General features: G+C 37.2%; 2 long non-coding RNA genes across 4 annotated transcripts; both read left to right on the top strand.

The window, feature by feature from the left end:
* The first annotated feature begins 1583 nt into the window (after nt 1–1583).
* LOC140844743 (uncharacterized) lies at nt 1584–12720 on the top strand. 3 transcript variants are annotated; one of them, XR_012123235.1, is made up of 3 exons: nt 1584–1660; nt 11963–12075; nt 12408–12720. It is a non-coding gene; the product is annotated as an uncharacterized lncRNA (long non-coding RNA). The 3 variants fall into 3 exon arrangements; XR_012123233.1 differs by having other exon boundaries at nt 12323–12720; XR_012123234.1 differs by lacking the exon at nt 1584–1660 and adding an exon at nt 4910–5040 and having other exon boundaries at nt 12323–12720.
* Nucleotides 12721–14058: 1338 nt separating this feature from the next.
* Nucleotides 14059–15999, top strand: LOC140844744 (uncharacterized). The gene is made up of 3 exons (XR_012123236.1): nt 14059–14191; nt 14460–14567; nt 15823–15999. It is a non-coding gene; the product is annotated as an uncharacterized lncRNA (long non-coding RNA).
* The last annotated feature ends 9697 nt before the right edge of the window (nt 16000–25696 follow it).

Genomic DNA, 25696 nt, shown 5'->3' with positions numbered 1-25696 from the left:
AACAATTGTTTTCTCATTATTTTAATGACTATTGAGTGTCTAGGCTTCAGAGCCCACAATGAAAAAAAAACAAAAAACCAAAAAAATTCCCTTACAGAGTTTGTATTCTAGTAGATTTGCTCAATATCTATGAATAATTTTGATTATCTGTAGCTTTGATTTAAACATAGGTTAGGAATGACTTTGGGCAATATTGGATGGATGCTAGCTAAGCAGAGAAGGCAGGCATGGTGGTACAGAGCATGTGCTATAGATGTACCCCACGTTTGGAAATCCACTCTGGAGTAATTACTAGCCCAAAACTAGACCACTTTGTTTTAAATTACAGATGTTGCCTCCTGTAATATTCAAAGCCTCTTGTGAAAAAAAGGTTTTGACAGGAGTCAGACCACAGACAAGACTGAAATAAAATGAAAAGCTGTTCCGTCCAAATAAAGTCAGCTTTCTTTAATCAAAAATGTTGCTTCCAATTTTTGTCAAGATAGCAAGTTTCTCTTCTTTCAGTAAGGTGGAAATAACCAACCTCAGCCAAGACTGAAAAATAAGCAAGGGTGTTTCCTAACACCCCAACCTGGGACTCCTGTGAATTTGCTTGTAGGTTGGTATTTGCTTCCTTACTATCTCACCTCTACTTAGTGTCTGCAAGCTCTAATTTATCTGAAGGAAAATTAAGCCTTTCTAAATGTATTGAGATGGCATTTTCTGCACTCAGAGGAAGCCATGAACATCTGTCACTGAGACTCCTGTAATAAGACTCCTCATTAATTTTTCCATATTTAATTATTCCAACACTGTCCTGCAGCCTCTCCAACAGTCTCTCTCAATTATTCCTTATGACTAACTTGAACTTCAGCCTTCACTTAGAGTTCTTTCCACAGAGGAGTCCTTGGGGACATCCACTTCCCCCAGCCCTTTGCTAGTTCAGATCCTAGCCCATTGAACTTCCCCATATCCCCTGAACGGCTCCATCATTCCATGTATCCCATTACCTGTAATAGTTCATTAGTTATTGTAGGTCATCTCCCATTAAATCCTAAGCTCCATGACAGCTGTGACTATATTGTTTGATTCAAATCTGTATTTTGTACAGTTGATGGCACATGTTAAGTTCCCAGAAAAGATATATTTAATTAATAATTACTATTTATTAATGAAAAGATTGAATTATGTTTTTGGAATGGGGTTTGTGGGCTTCCTCCCTGTGTCTTACACATTTCACACATTAGGACATCTCCTACCAGGTTATAAAACAAATTCAGGGAATAAAGATGTGACCTGCAAGCCATTAGCTGAGAATTTTGTCTCTAAGCATCTTTTCAAGCTGATTTAGGATTCCAAGTTTTCAGAGAAGATTGCATAAATAACTTACAATATTTTGAAAGATGAATATGTTTCTCATTCCAAATAGAAGGATTTCCTTAAAACAGATGTTAATGGATTTTCCTTTTTTTTTTTCTTTGAATGGCTGCATACAGGCCAAGGGAAAGTTCTTGTTTGATTAGCAAATCAGTAACCCCAGCAGGTGGTGGTGAGGAAGAAATTTCTGCTGTGTTAACATAATCTAAACTAGTGTAGGTATGCTATAAAGGCTTTCAGTGTCTGAGAATTTCTCCCACTTCCCCTAAAGCATCTGGAAGTAACCATCAGAGCCAACATAACAGTGAGTATTGCCCTTATATATAATTCAGCATTCTTCTGTCCTGCTTTCTCTAAGGAGACCTAAATTTTTCTTCACTTCACAAAAAGCAGATCAGATGTTTTAATAAACCAAGGGTAAAATAATGTAATAATTAGTCTCCTTTGGAATCACATAGCACTCAGATACTGAAATCAGGACAAAATATTCCAGAACAGGAGTCTCTTCTGTAACATGTAAACTGGATTTAAAACATAATATTAGTAATATTTCTCCTCAGGGATGGGGCTGGCCAATCATTCATAGTGCTTGAAGTTGTTTAAGAATCTCCTTCCTTCACAAATCTTAAGGCTCCATCCTGTCACAGAGGGAGTTTATACTCTGCAAGGCACACATAACTAAAGAAATTATTCTTAGTTGTAAAATCTTACACAGAGGAAATTTACAGGTTGAATGTGGTCAGGGGTAGAATTTGGGATTGAAACCCCAGGAATCTCTTTGGTTTTGATGCCAGACAGTATTCTCTCATCCCTCGAAGGGAATCAACTTGGGGAAAACCTAACAGTAGGGCTAGTGTGGCATCTCACTGTGGCTTTTAGAAGGGTCCTTAAGTGGCATGTACAAAAGTGGCATTCATTTAAAGGTAACATCCTCAAGTGACTAGATCTGCTATAGAGGCATTCAAGGATTTAATAGTAAATGAAGTTTTGAACTTTGGTCAAAGGTTTTGGAGTTTGAACTGATAACAGTCCCAGCTGATCAAAATCAAACTGTGTTATATTGTGATTTTCTATGGTTTTCAGAGAAGGAAGTTCACACTAAACATACTTTAGAGGTTGAATTTCACAGCCATTATTGTTTTAATTATGGGTCCACCGTCTGCTGTCTCTCCATTAAGTCTTTTTGGGATTCACATCAAAGGAATATAAAAATGGCACACTGAAAATATTTTGACTGAGTTGTGGATAGTTTTAAATTGTAAGACCTAGCAAGTTTATTATTTTATTCCCTCTTATTTTCTAAATGACTCACATGTTCAACCAAAAATATTGAGATGTACTTAAATTCAGACCAAAAATTGATTTTTCACTCTTTGTTCCTACAAACACATTTTTCACTCTTGGTCCCTGGAAACACATTTTTGATACCAAGGCTTTTTTTTTTTTTTTCTCCCACTAGTTTTGCATCTTCAAGTTACTTTATTATAATGTTAGTGCTGAGAAAACTTACTCTAAAGACATCATGGAATCAACCTTCAGGATGGGATTTGATCTCATTACAGAAATAATAACATCAGAGTGAAAACTAAAAATCCAGCTAAAACTAACTGCATTACTTTTTCATTTTCTACATGATTTAAGGCGCATGTTTTAAAGAATGAGGTAATGCATAACATAGTGTCTAGCAAGCTTAAAAATAATAACTGCTGTGATAAAAATATAACTGCTGTGATTATTATTGCTAAGCTGTGTGATCTCTTATATAATACTGGTTTATATATAATATTGGTTTGCACATTAATTTTTAATGTTATACATTTAATATACTATACTTAGCAGAGTATTTCTTTAGCACATGTTTGCTGATGTGTATAATTTGCTCAGCTTTGAGATCTGATTTCAAAATAAAGGGGAAGGAAAAGGATATTCTGATTTTAGACTGACAGACCTAAAATTTTGTTTTGAAAATTCTTTATGCAATTTTATGAAATTCTCCTCAAACACAGAGAAATACTTCATGGATTTATTGAGCATCAGCACAAACTAAATATTAATGAGCTCATTTTCATAGAATGAAGCTTACAATTCCAGCTGTTGAAAACTTGCACAACTGGATTCTGGCTGCAGCACAGAGCTCTCATCTGCTAATGAAAAAAATTCCAATGTGAACTTGTAACAAAAGGCTCTTTCTGTGCCTTTGAGGAAACGATTTTCCACTGAAATCCATGCATATGACTTAATGCAAAGCTAGAACATGACCAACCCTTCTTTTAATATGTTTTGTACCCATTTATTTTAAGAAAATGAAGCTTACAAACAGCTTGACAACACAACTTATTTTAGTAACAATACAGGTGTCTCCAGAAGGAAGTAAAATTTCAAAGCCAAATACTAGATATGGCAAATGGAGTAAATCATCCAAGATTCTGCACAAGGCAGCGAAGAGAGGGGGTTGGGGTGCTGCTATTTTAAGGAGCAGAAGATATATGATGCTCAGAAAATTTGAGGCAGGGAAAGAAGGTGCAATGGCTACCTAGTAAAGAAAGAGGCATTCATTTGTTCAATAGCGTGAGGCCTTACAATTAAGATAGAGTTGACAACCCCACACAGGTCTCATTCATTCATTTAGTTAGTCACCAAGCAGCTATTGAGTACCCACCACCGTAACGTCTCACATTGTGCTTTCACATGACTTTCCCTATTTTCTCCAGAGCCTTGTCCACTGTCAATGATAGGTGCTCCCGTCTTGAAGCCATCCTTGATTCTTGACTTCTCTCACTCACTCCATATCTAACACATCACCAAACCCCGACAATTAGGCCCCTTTACAACTTCCACCACTATACCGTATCCATGCCACCAGCTACCACCCTCCACCTGGGATACAACAACAGCCCTGCCTCCCTACCCACTCTGCCTGTAGCTACTTCTCCCCACAGCAGAACAGTGATGCTTCTGAAAACTTCAATATGAACATCTCAGTCCATTGCCCACATCCAAAATCCTTTTGGAGACATCTGGTCCTGGGTACTTCGGCCCTGGCTATTCTATCTCCCTGTCCTCATCTCCTACCACTCTCCTCTCCATTCTCAGTGGCCCAGTCACACTGGATTCCTTGGCATTCCTCCAATATATCAAGCATGTCTCGGCCCCAAAGCTTTTGTATCTACTGTTCTTCCTGCCTGGAATCTTCTTTCTTCGTAAACCTTAACTCACGAGGCCATGCTCCCTGCTGTCTCTTAGCTAAACTCTTGATTTGGCTGATGTCTTTTTGTGATATTTTTTCCTTCTCTGTTTTGCTGCTTTCTTACCCAATCCATCAAGACCTGTTGCTACCAGAGTGACCTGTTTGAAGCACAAATCTGATCAGACCCCTCCTCTACTTATAAAGCTTTTCAGTGGGTGCAACTGCCTCTAAGAGGAAATCCACTTTTACGGCCTTAACAATGTATTCTCTGTATTTGACCGACTCCTCCTCCACTTGTCAGCCACTACTTTTATAATACAGCCACACCAATGAATGCCTTCTTCCCCTTTCTGCCACAGACTCCTACATCTTTACCTTGATCATGCGGAGCACCCCGCCTGCCGTGCTCTCATTTCTCTCCCACGGAAGTTCTACAGCAGGAATTCATAGTAAGAAGATGAGTGTGGAGAGTATTCATGTAAGAAGACTTAAGCCAGGTATTGAAGAAGGAGGCATTGGATAAGTAAGAGGGAGGAGGAGGGTGGCACTTGAGCACGTAGAGATGCAGCACTGTAGTTCTGGCAGGCATCACTCCTTGACTGGCTGAGGCAATTGGAGAATGAAAAACCGGTGTGGAAATAGCAACAGGGAAATGGCATGGAAGACGTCGAATTGCAGAAACCAGGGAGAGGCATGGGATGGGGCTTAAACTAATCAGGTTCCACGGATTTTTGTTAGAGTTAAATAAAGTGGTGTATATAAAGCCTCTAGCCCAGTATTGACACATAAAGTTCCCTCAGTTTGCAGGAGTTGTCACTGGCTATAAAGATTTATTGTAAGTTTGTGATCATGGTAACAATGAAAGCAGTTTTCCTACTAGAGCAGGTGGGGAATATCTATCCCAAGACAACCACCTCAAAACCAAAGTCCAAGGCATACGGATGGATTTGATGAAATTAACTCCGGAATCTACCTTTTTCAAATATATCTGGTTCTAGTTTTAATTAAACTAATACATATTTAGGGATAGTCTTAAGGGCTATCTTCTTTCTGTGATGGTCTTAGGTTGCAAACATAACATGTAAATGATGCTATTGACCATGACTTATAATTTGCTTGCAATATGCTCATGGCTCAGTGAATGAGTTTAGCTATGCCATGTGCTCTTCCACTATCAACCAAAGTACATTAGTTCAGCCTTACATGTAGTGACAGAAGAGTGAATGTATATTTAACTCTAAAATACCACACTGTAAATGTCTTCAAGATTTAAATGGGATAGTTGTGGTAAGATTAAGAACTGGTAATATTCCTTCATCGATAAAACCTTAAGTATAAAGAGCTCAAGTGATGGCAAATGGTATGCCTTAATGGATTGAAGGACATTTTCTGTGAACCATGTAGTACACAGAAAGTATACTACAAGTGCTGAAGATAAGTCTGGAATGTCTATATTACAATAGAGTCCCATCACAGCCGACAGACTTCAGAGACTCATAAATCCCCAGTATGTGACTTTTGTTTTTTTAAAGAAGCTGACTTTACAGTTCTCTTGAGTACTATGATTTCTGCATGACAAAGAGGAACCTACCAGTGAAATTAGAATCTTTTAAAATGTCTAATGTGGTGGGTTAGTGGTTCTTGAGAGCTGCAAAAATAAAACTTGACCTGCTTAAGAGATCATTGGAAATTTAGGAGTCAGTTATGATTTTGTCAGCTAGAAAGTCAAAGATGATAAATGCACAGTGATAGCTCAAGTCCTTAGATAAGCATTTTTTAGGGACAGTGGAAATCTAAGAAACAAGAGAGTTTGACATTATCTGGAGCTTCCTCTTGTTGAGCTTTCTGAAATATATAAGCTTTCATTTAATTCTTCCTAACCTGCCTTCTGTGTATTGGATTACTGGTCATCCATGCAGCATCCTTTTCTTGCTAGCCTCCTCAGTGCCATCCTTTATGGCACTGGTTACATAATTTTTAGGGCTTAATACAATACAAAAATGCAGGTTCTATGGATTGCAGTCAACAAAAAAGTACTGAATTTGTCAAACCAATAATTTTTATTTCATATACATTTAAGCTTCAGTGAGAAGTATTATGTCTTCTTTCTCACTATCAAACTATATTTTTTGTGCTGGAAATATGAATGAACACTACTTGAATATCAAGAGTTGATAGAAATGCTATACAGTTTTATTTTTGATTCCTAAATGTAGTTTAGAGCCTTGAGATCTGTAAAAGTGTATGTATTAGGAACGAATTTCAAAAGGGAGACCGTAGAGCATTGAACTAAGTGTGGGGTCCTATGCACAGGACCCTGGGAAATTGAACAGGTTGCAAGCCCAGGATCTATAGTCAAACAGTGGCCAAAAAAGAGGGCACAGTCTTACTATTTCACATACGAGCTGCCAAAGTGTATTCAATAGTTTAATTAAGCTATCCAGTATTTAAATCCTGAATTTCTTAAACTTCATCCCAATTTCTTCCAGCCAGTAAACACTGTTTATTTCTTACCAATTATAAAGATTAATTAAATCACATTTGGGGAAAATAAGTACTATTTTGCTCTTTATTACTTGTGTGCAAGGAAGGAGTGCCATAAATGTTTTGTGTTTACGGAGTATTCTTCCAGATGCTGCCGATGCAGCAGTGAACAAAGTAATACCTTTGCTCTTATGAGGAGCATATACTTACTTACTAGGGATGTTACATACTTAAGCAAAGATCTCTGATTTTTTTTTTAAAGAATTTGCAACTGGAAGAGATTTTTCTTGAAGTAGTTGTGCTTTCAGTTTCAGTGAGTTTAATTTTGTTTGGGTAAAAATAAAGAATTTTTTTGGAGGAAAAAAGCGATAATTTGAGACAATTTGGCTCAGTAAAAACCCTTTAATTAATTTCCATCTAACGAATTTTATTACAAGAAAGCAGGAAATTGTTGTTCAGAAAATGCACACAGACCAGAGAAATATTTCATCCTTTCCATTTAAATGTATCAATAAAAAAAATTTTTATTATTATCTTACGATTTATGTCCAAGTGTTGGGTAAGTTTTCCTAAGTTTTTCTTTATGTCCTTCTTGCAAGTGACAATATACAATAAAGCAAGAATCAGACAATAAAGGGATAAATATATAATACTTTTTTAAGACAATATCAAATTTGTCTTCTCTTTTCTTTCTTTATTATTTCATCCTGTTTATTGCCTCACTGTTTCATCTCTTACTTCATGTGGGAGTATGTCTACTCAAAATTGTACATTTAGGATGCTTATTAAGTACCTAATTTTCATAATTCTCATGACTCACAATGGCTTTGTAGGTATTTTATTATAGACAGAGGCTCTTTTGAGGTTGAATGGGATTTCTTTTCCTATCATAATACCTCTGCCTGTGGCAGTTCTATGGATTGCAGTCAACAAAAAAGTACTGAATCTGTCAAACCAATACTTTTTATTTCATATGCATTTCAGCTTCACTGAGAAGTATTATGTCTTCTTTCTCATTACCAAACTTTATTTTTTTGTGCTGGAAATATGAATGAATGTTACTTGAGTATCAAGTGTTGATAGAAATGCTATACAGTTTTATTTTTGATTCCTAAATGTGGTTTGGAGCCTTGAAATCTGCAAAAGCAAAGAAAGACCTGTTTGGCTATTTTTATGCTTTTTTCAGTAAATAATCTGTTCTTATAATTTGCAATATTTCCTGTCAGAAGATGTAAGAAACAACCTCTATTTCTATAGCATTTTGCTTCAAAACTGACCTTGTGGATATGGCCATCTTGTTTCCTGCAAGGATAGCCCAGGAATTTCTTGTGAATAAAGGATCTATTTAAATTTCAATTGAAGAACTGCAAATAGTCCCCAAAAAGTCTGTTGACCACAGTCTGAAAACATGAAATGTTCTTTGGAGGGTTTTGGGTGTGGATTGAGAGACACATTTTCATAATATTCAGCATGTCATCATCATGTAATGTTTATAAACCCCAATACCATGGGGATGTGTGCAGGGTTTAGTAAGCAGATATTAGCAGTCAAGGAAAAATTATGACTGCTGCCTGAAAATATTCCCTCTTGCTTATCAGTTACATACAAGGCTGTCAAAATCTCTACTTTGTGGTGTAATTTGTCTGGTTTATAGGACAGTTAATCCCAAAACAAATTTGAAAATTGCTGAAAAAAATCCTTCATTATAAATGGCCATCCACGAACCTCTTGTCCATTTTTATGAGTGAGTTTTTTCTATCTATTGAGAAAAATCTAGCTGTGGGCACTCTAAGAATACTATTTTTAAATGATTCCTTATATTTCATTTAGTAATTTTTTTTAAATCCAGACTTTTCATCTGCCTTTCTGCTTCTCTGAATACTGTTATTGAAAATGCTAATTGTATCACACAGAAATTCCAAAAACATATTAACTTCAAGTTCTTAAAGCTGACTAATTCTTATAGTGGAAAGAGATGAGATAAGGTAAGTCTTTTGCCTTGATGTATTGGTATTTAGAGAGCAAGACTTGACCCTCTAGATAAAGTGTAAGTGTTTTCAAGGTGAGTTGAGGTGGTCTTTTTAGAAAGACTAGTTACAGCAATTGGATTAATTTTCAGTGGGCAAACAAGATTTTAAAAATTACTTCGGTGATATTGTTTACAAACAATCTTAACAGAAGATCAGACTCAATAAAAATAAGTGGACAAACAATGGGTACTTTTACTTCTGAAAGTGTTTGTGTGAAGAATAACTTTGATTGGATCTTGAAAATTGAATCCTTATATGAAAAAAATCTCAGGATAGCATAATTCAGAGATAGATCTTAGGTTTTGAATGAGGATCATTCTAGGCTGAAAAATCACCTTTGCTTTCAATAGTGAGATTTGTATTGATGGAACAACTATTGAATATGCAAATAGTAATGGCCTCTTTTTTTCCCCTCATATTTACTACCTTAAAAATTGTGAGTCTTTAGCCCCTGTTAACAGAAAAGGAAGTTAGGGAAGAGATAAATCAATTCATAGTAATCAGTATACCAATGAGATAGGATAAGAAATCTATAAATATACTCAATTGCATAGGGAAATTTGGTATGTTATAGTATTTAGTGTATGAGACTGAAAGATAAAAGTGGTATTTCAAATCAATGAGAGAAAGAAGGGCTTTTGGTAGATGAGTGGGTAGTCAAATTTAAAAGATATAATTGGATGAATTCCTCGTATCATACATAAGATAAATTGGGAATCTAAATCCAAAAAATGAAATCATACATATCTGTGGAGAATACTTGGATGCATCTTTTTATAAATTTTATACGATGACTTAAAAATACATAAACAATAAGAAATTAATGGTAAATTTGACTACACTAAAAAAATTCTTTGGCTAAATAAAAATACCATAAGCCAAGTAAGAGGACAAATTGCAAAAATTGTATTTGCAACTTACATCACAGACAAAGGTTTAATACCTTAACATATTAAGAGCACTTAAGTTTTGAGGAGAAAAAAGGCCAACCACTTGATTAAAAATTGAGCAAAATACATAAGCAGACCCTTCACTGGTAAAGAAACACAAATGACCCAAAAACATAAACATGTGAACCAATCATGCTCATATAGGAGAAAAACAAATTAAAATACACAAATAGACCATTTCTTACCTATCAGACTGAGCAAAAAGTCAAAAACATGACAAAATACACTACTGGTGGTAATTCCTTACATTGGTAGAGAGCCGGGCTCTTTTGCTCTGGCGTGTAAATAGAGGGTGCAATTCAAGTCCTTAAAGCCATCAGGGCTGCCTCGTGAGCAATAGTCTCTTTCCTGTCCCTATTGATTTATGTCCATTAGCTAATGAGTGGGATAAATAAATGGGTCTGGCCACCAGATGTTTTTAGTTATTGGAATACAGATAGCTTTCCTTTCTTCAAAAGTGAAGCATGGGGCAAGGTTTGAGAAGTGCAGCTGGGTGTGAACCAGTACACAGATTCCATATATTGGTCAGTAGATCAGCCTGGGCCCCTCATAACCAGCTGGTAACATGTTCAGAAGTTATTATGGTAAGAGCAGAAGTCTTATCTTGGTAAACTTGTATCTCTGATTCTGGCCTCTCTTCCTTCCCTTTGCTTTGATAGGAAGGACTTTATTATTATGCTCAAAACTACTTTTTTCCTCTGCCTGGCATGCAGGTGGAAATCCAATTAATAAAGATTAGTTTGGTAGAGACAAAAGTGCTTTTATGACTAAAAATGGAAAAGAAATGTAAATGTAAGGGAAGCAGATTCATAGAAAAACCATTTTAGCTCTGCTGCAGTGCACATGGGAAATTATGATGAGCTAAATTATTCAAGGAAAAATACTCAAGCCAATTTTTAAAATGTGGAAAGAGGTTGAAAAGATTGATTTGCAGTTAATGTCAGAGCTTATCCCCAAAGATTCTATGGGTAAACTGAATATTATCTTTAAAAATCACTTACATGTCAGATTTGTACAACAGGCACCTTGCTGACCAACACTAAATTTGTTCTTCTTTGAGAGAACAGATGATATTATTGTTGTGTCTTTGGGGTAGCTAAGGAGGCCTCTGGTCTCTTTCAATTCAATACGGTAACCTTATTTTAACAATTCCCTAAATTGCTTCAATCAAAAAATTCATCAGTAGACACAAGAATGCCTTAGCAATAGACACAGTTGAGAATTAAGTGTCATATAATTCTCAGATTGTCTGAAAGGATTCAGTTTTCCCCTGCTTCTTCCTGCCCAATTCTGATGCCTGAAATTCCATCATCTAAGCTTCATTTCCTTTTTTATTAAAATTTTGATCTTTGTCAAAATTCAAATGACCATTAAAAGATTCATACTCAAAGCTGTAATCAAGCACGTATACTGGTATTTCTCAGAGGTCCACAGACCCATGGGAATGCTCACGTGTGCTCTTCACATATATAAGTATTTTTACTTCTGCAATCATGTATTTTTATTAGTTATAAAGTGAAAACTCTTTTGCACTGATAATTGGTATCAATTTCTTTGGAAATAAGCAAACTTTTTTGTTTTAAAGAGTGTTGTTATATTTTTCAAGTTTAGAGACTCAGAACTAGCTACATGCCACTATCAAAGGATGGTCTGATGGCACATTTTGTTAGGAGGGAGAGGAAGGTCCCAGAGAGAAAAACAGGGGTGTTAGGACAGCCAAGGCAGCAGAGATGTCCCTTCTTTTGTGCTGTACACAGGATGGCCTTTCAAAGTAGATTTCTGATTGCTGCAGACAGTGAGCTGAAGCAAATGGAAAGTTGCTAAGAGTGAAACCAGGAGTTCATGAAGACAAAGGGTGGGGACCGAAGCTAGGAATGGAGCTGTCATGGAAGGACTGGAAGCAGATCCTTGGCACTGTCTTCCCTTTAACATCATCCATGATCCCTCTCTTTCAGTAAGCTGTTTATCTTGGGACTTCTGCCCAGCCCGCTGAATGGAACGTGGAGCCAAGAAATGGAAAAGCTGAATCACCAAAGGTTATGTCACTCACCCAAGATCACACAAGAAGGTAAAGGAATGTCAGAGTGGACAGGCTGCAGAGCTGCCCTGGCTTCCTGCTCACAGCTTTGCCTCTCAGATGATTCATTGTCCTCTGCCCCATCTCAGGCATGCATTCTGTGGCTCAGGACTATCTGATAAGACCTAAAAGGAATGGCTTCACACTTTTAAATGGCCTTCCTATTTGGCCTCCCCCCTTTTCCTTGGGGAAATATTTAGATGTGTATTGTTTAAATTTCTTTTTTTTTCTTTTTAAGGGTGGAGGCATTGTACCAACTACCTTTTTCTGAGTTCATGACTGAACCCAGGCACATCAGAACCCTTCATTGTTTTTCCCTCTAGCACATTGGAAGGATAGTGTTCAGGAAAGACCTACTGCCCCAGGAATCTTCACTTCTGTCCACAGTGGTTCTTAACTACTTCTCACCATCTCATGGAGCCTTTGGATTCCTTCCCTGGATAATGTTTCAAAATGCTTAAAAAAAACAAATGGAAATACACAGAATCACCGAGGAAACCAATGATGTTGAAATACAATTTTTGAACCATTAAAACATCACATTTTTTATGTAACAATGTATATGTTTCTATATTAATACTTAACAAGACACAATGGCAAGTTTAATAACTATCAAAATTATGAGATACTGATGAGAGTAAGGTATGTGAAGATCTCTGAGTACTGTGATATATTTTTTATATAAATTATATATGTGTGATATGAATAATATTTTTATAATATTATATATTATTTTGTATTGAAATAATATAAAAGATAATGTGATATAAAAGTGATTTCTATTACTGATGAATCATAGTAACAGTCACTGCGGCTTGTTGTTTACATTCATAATTGAAGGAAATGATAGATTTCAGTTCGGGGTTAGTAAAAATAAAGGTGTCTTTTTAAAAAATCGAGGTTGACAGATTCTGAATGCAATCCAACGACCCCAGATTGAGAACCCCTGGCTTAGAAGAATGGATGTAATATTGGACCTGGTAAATTTTCTTGGCCAATTATGAGGACAGGTTTTTGTACAGAAGATTCAACTGGGTTTTTAAGTCCTTCCTCCCAAATTTTTCTCCCAAATTTTAGTTTTTCACATGCAAAAGTATACCTAGGTAACCTTTGATATCATGCCAGGAAACTGGCAAGATTGATTCCAGTTGCAGCCTTATTTTCCTCCATTCTCTTGATGTGTTAAACATCAGAGAGGCTGAAATTGGTGCTACTGCCTCAGCCAAGGTAACTGAATGGCCTCTGTCTCGGGGGCTTGATTCCCTACTTTCTCTGGTAACTCTTTAAGCAAGGCAGTGAATACACCACACTGTTGCCACATGTTTATATAGTTTTCTTCAAAGGACTTCTTAAAACATATGTTGCCTTTCCATAAGAGAAGCCTCTAGATGCCTCCATAGAAAGCAGATGATGATGTTTCTGACTTTGCATTTTGGGAAACAAAATCCAATTCTACTGACGTTGGGTTTTCCATTGGGATTCCTGGCTTAATGTACATAGGCATAAGTACATGCCCACCTGATTTCATTTCAGTCTTCCCAAGAATCTGTTCTGAGCATATTTATTTTACATTTCTATTCCAACCATGTCTATTAATCCAAATGTTATTTCACTTATTTATTCATGCTTTATAAGGAAAGTTCTCTTATTAGCTAGATACTGTCTTTGATGCCTGCCACTGTGTGAGTCAGAGGCAAAAGAAAAACCGAGAACATAGGCAAGTGAATTCATGAATTTTTATGACTTTGCAAGATTTCTCCTAAGGAATTAAGGAATTTAGAATATTTAAAAAACACAATAGTTACTGCCATTATGCATCAAAAAAAACAAACCATTCACCAAAATATATATCTCGCATATAAATTGGGTTGTGTTATTATTCAATTGAAAATAATGGTGCATTTCCTTTTAACCTCAACTCTAAGCCAGTGTTGTTGTTCTTCACTGTGGATGTGGGTCCTGCTCCGTGCAGTTTGCATTATTACAGCTCTCATCTTGATGTCTTTGGACCATGACTCGCATGCTGTTGACATTCAGAGCTGAAACATCCCGTTGTTTTACACTACTTCAGTTGGCCAACATTGAGAGACGTGCCAGGAGAATGCTGGTAAATGTTTAAAAACTGGCTCTCCGGGGGAAATAGAGGCCAGATCTGTAATATTTGCCAATTTTTGTGGTATAAATCCTCCCACTGTGGATGATTTCAGGCCACTAAAATGACTTCACTGAACACAGTTGGGAAAAGATGAACACAAGTGGCTCTCATAGGCCTGAGCAAACCAGCTCCAGCACTTCACTCTAGACTCACTTTTCTTTAAGGCTGAGAGCTGTAATTGTGTATATCTGGGTTTGTTTTTTTCTCCTTCTGTTCACAGTATATACAGCAAAATCAGAGAGAGGAAGGAAAAGAAAGAAAAACATCCAGATAAAAACTTTTTCCCTCAGATACTCTCTTGAAGCTGATTTCTGGGGCTGTAGTTATGGTAAGAGTAAGCATTATATGATCTCATTACAAGCAAATTTATGTTCTGTTTTAATGTTACCTACTAAATGACTCCAGAAGCTAAGTGTGACATCTGTTAGAGATTTGAGTCTTACACCTGTATAGATCCAAGTCTCACACCAGCTTCTTGCAGGCCACTCATGTTCCAGTTAACAAATTTCTTCTGATGAAGCAAGATCCATGGTTCTTTTCAGTACTCATGAAGGTGAATCTGAAATGAAATATTCTTCAAGCAGAAAAATGTCATCTCTAGAATACTTTTAGTATACTAGATTCCTGTTAGTTGAAATTAGTATGCATTATGTCCACAGAACTCCGCCAACCTACCAAATCTGTCAAAAGGGAAATGGTGTTGATAAAGCATAGACCTACATTGGCTCTCAAGGCTTACCACCTCTTTTCCTAAGTGTTTGTGAACTTTCTATTCTAGAATTATAAAAAGGATACTGACCAATGGCTTCTAGAATCCAATTCATTTAATCCTTCTTTGAAAAGTGAGACTGTCGGGGGCTACATGGTTAAGTTGCCTGGTCATCCTTGGTTTTTCCTAATTGACAAAACACTACCCTAGACTCTAACATCTAATTGTATATTGTGAATTGAGATGAAATTCACATACCATACAATTGACCTATTTACAATGTGCAATGAAATGGTTTTTAATATATTCACAGAATTGTGCAACCATCAACAACATCAATTTTAAAACATTTTTATCATCCCTAAAAGAAACCTTATGTTCATTAGCAGTCATTTCCCATCCTTCCCTTCCCAGAGGCCCAGGAAACCACTAATCTACTTCTGTCTCTACAGATTTGGCTAATCTGGACATTTCATATAAATGGAATACTACTTTATTCTTTTTTCAGTATGATTTGTAAAAAGTTTCTCCCATCTTGAAGACTGTCTTTCCTTTCCCTTGATGATGTCCTTTGTAGAACTAACATTTTTAATTTTGATGAAATCCAATTTAAAAAACGTTTTATTTTGTTGCCTGTGCTTTAGTGTCATTTCTAGAAATCCATTACTTAATCTAAGTTAATGAAGACTTACACCTATGTTTTCTCCTAACATTTTTATAGATCTAACTTTTACATTTAGGTCTCTGATTAACTTTGTATTGTTTTTTTATATGGTGTGAGTGTGGTCTAAATTCATGCTTTTGTGGGTGGAAATCCAGTTGTTCCAGGACCACTTGTTGAAAAACCTATTCTTTCTCCATTGAATTGTATTAGTATTCTTGCTGGAAATCAATCGAGCACAGAGTCAAATCTTGATTTAACTAAATGGAACACTTGAGAAACTCGAGATCAACACCAAGGTGACTAGCAGCAAGGAAACCCTATTGCCACTTCTCCAGATGTCACTGACCTTAATTTGAATCTGCATACCACAAAATGAGGAGCTGTGTATCCATGCTGGCCAGAAAAAAGGGCACTAATAAAGTACCCCAGGACATTGTTCTTGACCTGGTTCTGTTTAGCATTTTATTGGTCATCTGAATGGGAATATATGCTTATTAAGCTTTCAGAGAACTCATAGGTTAAAGAGAGTTATTCAATACTACAAGTAATAGGATTAAAATTCAAAATACTCTTCAGAATCCAGAAAACTAGGTGGAAATGAATGAAATAAAGCAACCTGAAATAAAAAGGAACATTTAATGTCAAAAATTATTTAAGTAAGTATTGGGTATTGGAAACTTGCCTGGAAATTTTAGTTAATAGAATTATAGTTCCTAGATTTGGGTGTTGGTAGTCCCATCATATTCTGCATTAATTCCTCCATATGTTCAGGAAGACCATTACACAGGCCCTGAAATCCCCTTGACACCACCATGTAATAACTTAGCAAGAAGCTTATGTAGCTAATACGTTTTTGACTATCATTTCTGGGCAAGGTGTACCAAGGTCTAAGTGTGCTTCATTGACACACACACACACGCATACATATATATATATACCTGTATATGCCACACACAAACACAGATATATATACCCTATACAAACATGCACACATGTGCATACATACACATATGTACATAGGTGGACAGATTATGCTGTTTCTAAAGATGCTTTCTTCAACGTTTTCTTCTTGTTCAATAATGACATGTCTAAAAGTTTTTGTATATTACTTCCTTTAGTTCCTCTTTTGATATACATGTGTGCTTCTAAAAATAGATTAAGGACAATCATTTTAACCTATATAAAGTTGAAAAAATGTAAAATAAAAAGGCTGTTTTTAGAAGTTAGCGTGGGCCCTAAATTTCTACCTTAAATAAGACTATGAAAGTAACCAAAACATTCTTTTCATCTCTGCCTAAAACCAGCATCACCCCAGGATGGTTGCCTGGTTTTTCTTCAGAGCCCTGGAAGGAGACCTGGGACATCTCTCTCTGTCTGGTGGTCTTACCAATAGCCTCAGGGACCTCAAACTTGGAATAGCTAAGACCCTACACCTTTAGACAAAAGTCCCACATTCGGTGTGGTTGACTCTAACTTTATCCCTAATAGAGCATAAGGGAAAATACAGCCCTAAGCAGCCCTGCCTCCTGTATCTTTCAGCTGAACTAGAAATATGTTGTTCAATTCTGAGTGCAAAGATACCAGAATAATACTAACAAACTAGGGAACATTTGGGGGCAGGTGAGAGACTGTGAGAGATATGGAAGCATGCTCAGATGAGGAATGTTTTTAAAAGAATGAAAGATTTAGTCTGGAGAAGAAAAGATTAAAGAAGATAAAATAGGTATATTCATTAAAGTAGCTGTCATGTTTCATAGAGAAACATGTAAATTTTTACTTTCTGACTCCAGACATCAGTACTGGAAGTAATGGATATTTATATTTTTACTCAGTCTGATGAAGAATGGTCTAACAACTGCAACTGTATGGCCAAAGAAAGGTTTACCTTGTGAGGGGTGAACATGATCTCTGAGCCCTCTGAAGCAAAAATTGAAGGTTCACCTATTGGAGATTCTTTAAAACAGAGGGGGAAATAATAAAGCAAGATCCCCTTCAAATATAAATGTCTATTCATTATTGCCATAAAGCTCTAGACACTTGGCTCTAACCACAGGTTTTCTTCTCAGTAACTCAAGGGACCCAAGGATGGCATTATATTCCGCTCTGCCCTAGTATATAGAGGCTGGGCATCCTTTTTCTCATCTAACCATAGCCCATATCATATATGGCTTCTCTCCACAATGATATCACAGTTTATTTATTCCCAACCCATTTTTAAAAACTAGCAGGACATATGGTCTTTGGTTTTCATTATGTTCATTGGAGAAACACATTGCATTTTTATAAAAAAGTGAGCAGCTTGGATTTAGGTTCACATTTAGTGAAACTTGTCCTTTTTCCTTCTCCTTACAATATCCCTTCCAGTGACTGCTTCTTGGAGGCGTGGTGGTCAATCTACAAACACTAGTTTTGCGCTGGAGTCATGGTTTTAGGTTCTCCATCTCTACTCCCCCTTCCAAGGTATAGTCAAGGCTATATAAGTGAATAAATACGGGTCCCTAAGGGGATCCATTTGCTGGCAGAAGATAAAAGTTAAGTAAGCCAAATACTTGCTTCTTCCTGAAATTTGTTTCTGGTTGAGAGCAAAATGCCACAGTAGAACATCCATTTTGAATTATATCCTAATTGGTCTAGACCAACAATCCCAAATATAGTAGTAATGCTTATATCAAAATATTCATATCCTGATATGACCAATCTCATGTATACCCTGATTTGAACAGAATATAAAGAAGAATATAGCCATTCTTTCTGGTCCTTAAGCTTGTTTCAATTTTAAGTAAGGAACTCTGTGACCCTAGAGAGTACACATGGTAGCTGATACACACACATATACACACACACATTTCTGGCAATTCAGTAACCTTTTGGGCTTTTTTGTTATTGTTTTTTTTATTATGAATTGTCAGTCTTCATATATTGATACATTGTAAATAACTTCTATCTTTTTCTTTTCTCCTGTACCCTAACCCCTTCTCTCTTAAATATACCACACAAAATACTAGTTACAGATTAACAGCAGGAAAGAAGAAACAACCTATTTTTCAGTGCTGTAATCATGAAAATACAATGAAATGTGTTGTATCTGATGGAGGAATCAGTATTGGTACATGTCCTTCAAGTGATTTAGTTGGAAGGGCAATGTCAGTTTTTCACCTTTGTCCCCCATCCCACTACCCCCCCCACACAAAAGCATTGAGCAAGAAACACTTTACATCTTTTAGCTGGTGAAAGAAGGAAGGTTGGCATGTTCTAGGCAATTAATCCCAAGGGATGGGTGAAGTTTAGATTAAAGGCCCAAGTGATTTCCTCCTTCAGCCTGAAAACAACTTCCACAGAAATAGTTGTCATCCAGAAGGCATGAACCAGAAAGGAGATAATGCTTTGAAATATGAGAGTGTAAATATCCATCATTAGTTTAACAGTTCCTCTTAAAAAGGAAAATAATTTTGAAGAACTCTTGGAAAGCAGCAGGTGACATACAGAGTCTTAAATTCTATGCCAACAATAGGAGTTCCTAGCTCTGGGATGCGAAACAGGTTACTTGACCACACGGACTCTTAGTTTTCCTACCTATAAAAAAGACATTCTAAATGTCACAGCACAGGATTATTAAGAAGAGTCACTAAATTAATATCTACAAAGTGTTTGGCATAATATTAGACTCTGTAGGTATTCACATATCTTCAACTGATAGAAATAAAACTGTTAAAAAGAAGTAAATTGGAATTCAATCTCTTGTTTAATTTTGTATGATCAAATGTATCATTTTTAAAGGTAGCACATATCTTTGTGGTCCAAAACAAAAAACATCGTGTGTGTTTTTGAGAGTGTATGTGTTTACAGATATATACACATATTAATACACACACATATAATTCATTTAATAAGCATAAAAATAGTGGCACTCAGTAACTATTAAAGGCCTTCCTGTCAATGCCTTTTTATATCCCCAAATTATCACATCACAAACTCGTTGAGTTTGGACTGTGAAGTTGCAGAGTTTCATACCATAAACTCTGCAGCCCCTCAGGAGGCACAGAAAGCTCACATCCTGCTCCATATGGTGGACAGCCCTCGCAGGCAGCTCACTCAAAAAAGATGACATTGGCACTTCTGCAAAGTAGCCATTAGGAAGCTTTTGCTTTGTTGACAGGGAGCACATCTGGGTAAGTTTCCATTTTAAGTGATGCTAAACTACTCCATACAGTCAAAATGCTGGTGAGTGTTCAGCAGGATAACTAGGTGTAGCTGTGTAAAAAGAACGTTGGAATCAGAAAAGCTGTTTTAGGACACTGGGGGGTCTTACTACTTGCTCAATTTTGAGGGTATTGCTCAATTTCTCTGAATTTCCCTTCTCTTTTCTTTCAATAAATGCCAGATTATTTGCCTAAAATAAAAACAACATTTTGACCTTTGTTGTTTCTGCTCCAACTGCACAGGTCTTCTTTAGGCTCCTTAAATACATTGAGCTCTTTCTACCCCAGGACCTTTGCACAAGCTTCACAATAAGCTGGGAAGGCTCTTCCCATCATATGTTTCTGACCTCCTGTTTTGAATCAGCTTAAATGTTACCTCTTCGGAGAGCCCCTCTCTGACTTCCTCTAATGTTTTCTGTCTCATACCATTTATCACAATTTCAAATTATCTCATGTGTTTGGTTTAATTGTAATTTGCTCAGCTATTTTACTGAAATACTGATTCATTGAGGGACTCTATCACCATATCCTGAATGTCCAGTAAAGTGCTTGATAGAGTTCAAAAAATGTTTTCCACAGTTAAGTCAGCATTTGTAGGGTTGCTGTATGACTTAAATAAGATAATTTATAACATATTCTAAGTTCTTGATAGAGTAAATCTTTTGAGGGAGTCTTTTTATGGGGAAGGGGAATCAGCACTGGATGCATCTAGTTCAATATGTAAAGTAGCTGTTCTCTGGTTGTAAAGCCCATATATGGCAGGGCCGTATCTACAAGGAGTCACAGTCACTGCCGACTCTCTGATGGGCCTGTTTATAGAGAAAAATCCCCTCAAACAGACAAAATGTCTCCCAGTTGAAGATATTCCTAGCTGTAGGAGCACCGACAGCCCTTTCCAAAGCTCTCATTTGCAGGAGGTCAGCCAGGACAAGGAGTTAACTTGAACATTTACTCAGACATAACATTTTCTTCACCACACTCAGAGTATGGTGAAGCTGTCTCTACAGGTCTGGTGTACATGCCTTACACAAGTTTGAGATAGGAGGGCTTTTCCTCTTTTTCTTGGAGCAAAAGAAAATTGCTTCCATGGGCTTAGTCTGTATTTTCAATAAAAAACTACTAGAATATAAAACTCACTGGAAAAGAGTAGTTAAGCTATTGAAGGATGCTTCTAACTCTATTTTTCCAATTGATGACTCCAGTCGGCTCCCTTTAAGTAAATCCTAGCAGATTATGGGAGAAAGGAGGATTCTGCAGATGTCTTCTTAAAATCGGAAAAAGGCCAGTAAAAACTAATGATCTAACAACAAACAACTGCCAATTCTGTATCACTGAGTCATCTTCTATTGGGAAGTGTTTGGATTTCATTAGGCTTTTAAATACCGCAGGCTGATTTATTATTCTCATTTTTATTTTCTTAGCGGAGTGCCATGAAACCTCACATCATTAATATGAAGAATAAAGTGCCAAAAAGGCTATAATTTCCTAGATGAGTACAGTAATGATGATAATAATAATCACTGAAGGCTCTCACATTTATTTTTATCAACTGAATTCCAAGACGGTACAAAAACTCTCCTTCAGAATATGTAATCACTTCCTTTCTACTTCGTCCTCCCATCTCGGCTCTTACTCTGATTTCTTACAACTCTTGCTCCTTGTGCTACTTAATCCCACACCCAATGTCTGGGCTCAGCCTTCTTCGTAACATTGCTCAAATCTTTACATTCTTTTCCTTTTTTTTAATTTTTTTGATGGGAGTTTTCGGTGCAATATTTATTGTGCCCTCTTGAAGGAAACCATCATGAAAATTACAAGTAATTCTGGGGAAAGAATTAAATAAAGTTACAGGGAGAAAATAAAATGAGGTTGTTTATTTCAGGATATTGGTAAAAATGGACAGCTGTAAGCACTACTTGAGTTTTTGCATGTTTTCTCTATTTAGGAAAGTTATTTCTCCTATATGTCTTTCATTCTATGTGCTACTGGTTCTTCAAATGGCCATGCATTTATGTTAGTACATGCCTACTTTCTCAGTGATGAAAGATGTTAAATTAAATTGTTACAGGGTTTTGGGGAAATCCTCTGTAAAGTCCTTTTACCCAGTGAATAAAGACACCAGAGGAAAGTATGCTGTGCCCAGAAAACAGTTTAGTTTATGTTTGAGCCTCCTATTAGCTCTCCAAGTAAAGATGTCTGGTTGGAGGCCAGAAATACTAGTGTCACATTCATGAGAGAGGACCTGGCTGGGAATCATCAGAATATAGTGATATTTAAAGAATTGATACCAGAAATCCCCAAAGGAGTAGACATTTATTAAGAAAGAAAAAATCAGTTTGATTTCCTATGAAAACAACCCAAAGACAAAGACATTAATGAACACAATTTAACTAGGAAGTGGAACCCCAGAAAACCCAGGTACACAAGTGAGGAAAATCAACAAGGAAAGGAGAAAACTCAATTAGAGGAATAAAGGGCACATTTATAAGCTGGGTTACCACCAAGGACAACTGAAGTTCAGTTCCACCGGGGACCTGCTGACAGACTGTATAGAATACACTTCAGAATTATTTCTGCCAAGGAAATGAGAATATGTAGTATTTATCCAGAAATTCCTGTCTTCATTAGTTGAGGGATGCTTCTGAAGGTGTTAAGTTCCTTGTTCTTCAAGGTCCAAGGTGCCAGAGAAAGTCCTTAGGCAGAGGAGCAGAGAGATGGATCGGGGACATGGGGCAGGACTTTGAGGAGTCCATCGCCAAGTCTGAAGACTGAGCCCTGTTTGGAGGTTCAGAAAATGAAAAATCTCCAGCAAAGAAGACTGAGAAGGAGTGGCCAGTGTAGCGGGAGAAAAATTAGAAGGTGCCTGGAAGCAAGAAGAGTAATTTCAGAAGGGAATGGTTCTGGGTCCTGGTTATTGGATTTTGCATTATAGAATTCAAAAACTATTTCATTGGAGTGAACCAGGATAAAAATGTAACAGGAGTAGGTTCAAAAGGAGGAGAAGAATTGGAAGCACCTAGTTTGGAAATGTATTGGAAGAGGGTTGCTGTAAAGAGAGGCAGAGGAAGAAAAAAAAAAGGCGGGAGGGTTGCAGATATTCTTAATTGTGAAATCTGGCAGGGAGCGAAAGGGAGAGACTGACAGATGAGTTTGAGACTTGTGGCCTAACTCCCAGGCAAACGTGCACTGGTTTGGTAGTGCTAATAATGAATGAGTCTGCATTTAGGGGCTATGGTTATTGGCCTTGGATGTGTTTGACTGACCACCCTCTCTCCCCCTAAACCTAGAGGACGAATACAGAATCCTATGTAATTCTACTATTAGAGAATCTCTTATCCAAAAAAAGTCACTTTTAAGGTAGAGCATCTCAAGAGTTTGAAATAACAGTAATTGTCCTTTTAAACTACCTTAGCACAGACTTTTCAGGATATGTTAAACGAACATAGAGCATTTCATGTGAACTTAAAACCACCACAATGTGTGCACATGTGTTGATATGTGTGTGCTTGAAATGACATTTTCAAATCCAGTTAAATAAATTCTGAAAGGCGTCTTATATTATTGATATTTTTAATTTCTCCTGTGTTGTTCATTATCTCTATGTGATTCTTGTCTGTTCACTGATTTTACAAATCAACTGCCTCTGATGACTCTGAAGCTGGTTAACAAGTTGACCTATCAGAAGGAAATTCTGCTCAATGACCCTGGATAACAAGGTGGCATTGACGTGTGTATGTTTATGTTGTGGGGCAAATGGAAAGTGGTGACATTACAAATCTTATAGATTGGAGCAACATTGTATGGAGCTTGTGTGTAACATAAAAGGAGAAAAAGTTGTTCAGAAGAAAAGCAAAGCCAAGACACTCTTCATTCAAAACCGACATTCTATGTAGTTTTCCTTTAAAATGGCAATTCTCTTTCATACTGTATCCGAATGAGGAGCTTTCATAGTAAGTTTATTTCATAAACACCTACGTTCTTTTACTTTCAAATGCCATTCCTAGAGAATTTTCAGATATACATAGAGATGATGTTCAACGTGAAGCGTATGTGTGGCAGTGATCGGACAAGGTGATTCACATTCACCTCTGGAACGCAAGGAGTCACAAAAGATGAGTTGGTTCACTCTCTCCAGTTTGAAATCTAATGGAACGAGTTATGCAGAAAAGATACAGCAACAAAATTGAAAGTGTGGTCACACCACGAATGAGTGCCTTCCAATATAACATTATGTTAAAAAATTAAACACTAGCCAGCATCAAAACTGGGTGTGTGTATCTGTACAAAACTAGTTGAAATGGTATTGTGTAACAAACAGTAGCCATGTTCAGAAAATAAATCACTGTAAGGCGTTATAAAGATTAATGTACTAGTTTAAAATCCAATTCCGTTTTCCTTTAAAAATACTTTGGTAATACTGATGGTAAGTTTTCCTCTAGGGGGAAAAGTTGTCTCCTGTGAAAAGTCTTGGATTTGCCATCTTGTCGAAGTCCAAGCAGGTGACGCACATGCGTGAAGTCAGCGGGCAGCTGCACATGTGCAGATAGTCTAGAAGCAGTGAGAGAGGTGGGCGCCTTTGCTCTCCTTTATATCAAAAGGGCAGCCACTCCTCAGGTTCAAGTGATTTCTTCCAAGAGGGAATGCACCAAATTTTCCAGTTCTTCAATAGAATCTCCTTTCCCCCCTCTCCAAATCTGGGTTTTCATGGGCAGTACCTTGATTTTAAATGTACGCTTCAATTTTTAAAAGATATTTTGTAGTCCACACAAATCATGTTCAAAGGGCAGGTTTCACCCACAGGAAGTCAGTGCACAAACTCTGCTCTAAGCAGATGATACACAGGGAACACTGCAAGCCTTAGGCCTGATTGTACATTTCACATTTCTTGTGGACTGCCATAGATTCTTGAGTGTACAGAAGGCATTCTTTGTCAGCAGGGTTAGAGGTTAGTTAAAAATCACACATGGAAAAGCCTGGGAAGGAACACAAGGGAATCCTCTGGGGTGCTGGAAATGTTCTAGATCTTGGTGATCTGGGCAGTGACACAAGTATATACATATGTAAAATGCCATCAAGCTGCACACTAAAATTTGTACACTTAAGATTTGTGCACTTCACACACTTGACTTGTGTGTGTGTGTGTGTGTGTAACTCCCAACTAACAAACTACAAACTTGAGAACTTTAAAATAATCAAAAAGCAACTTACTGTAGGAGTCCACAGGGTGATGGCCTCTTCCTTCGGGTGGGGAGCTGAGACAAAGCCAGTCTGAACAACACCTGGGTTATACTTACTTGAAAAACAGACTTCATGAAGCAAAAAGGTAAACACAGTCCTGTCTCGTTCCCTCCAGTACATTCCCATGCCGTTCCATGGCTGATTGGTTCCTCCTTTCAGTTTAAGTAAATGTTCATTTCAGACAAGCTTCCCTTTTTCTCCTATGGACCGGGTGTGTAGCTGAGGGAAGATGCGCCCAGGCAAGGGTACAAACTCTCATCACGCAGGCAAAGGGTACATCTGGTTCCACAGGCAGGTCTACCAGAGCTGAAGTGGGTGAGCTTTGAAGCCTGCATGTCCTTGTAAAACCTCCAGCTGAGGATGCTTCAGCCCCATCTGGATAAACATGCCATCTGGCACATCAAAATACTTCTTTGTGGTACTCTTTCAGAGTGGATGTGGGATAGGGAATGAGTGGATGCCCTGATCGCATGCCCGTCTGCTTGCCAGGTACAAGCAACTGGTATGAACCTCCAGCACATTCCCAGGGGCCAATCTCAAGACCAGGAGGACATTTTGCAAAGTCCAATTTCCAGGCCTCTCACTGCCCTAACCAGCTCAATTTTTCAGATCTACTGGGGTCTGTGGTTGCAACTTCAGTTCAGCCA

Source organism: Manis javanica, chromosome 12, assembly GCF_040802235.1.
Source record: "Manis javanica isolate MJ-LG chromosome 12, MJ_LKY, whole genome shotgun sequence".
NCBI lineage: Eukaryota > Metazoa > Chordata > Mammalia > Pholidota > Manidae > Manis > Manis javanica.
This window is presented reverse-complemented; position numbering and strand designations above follow the sequence as displayed.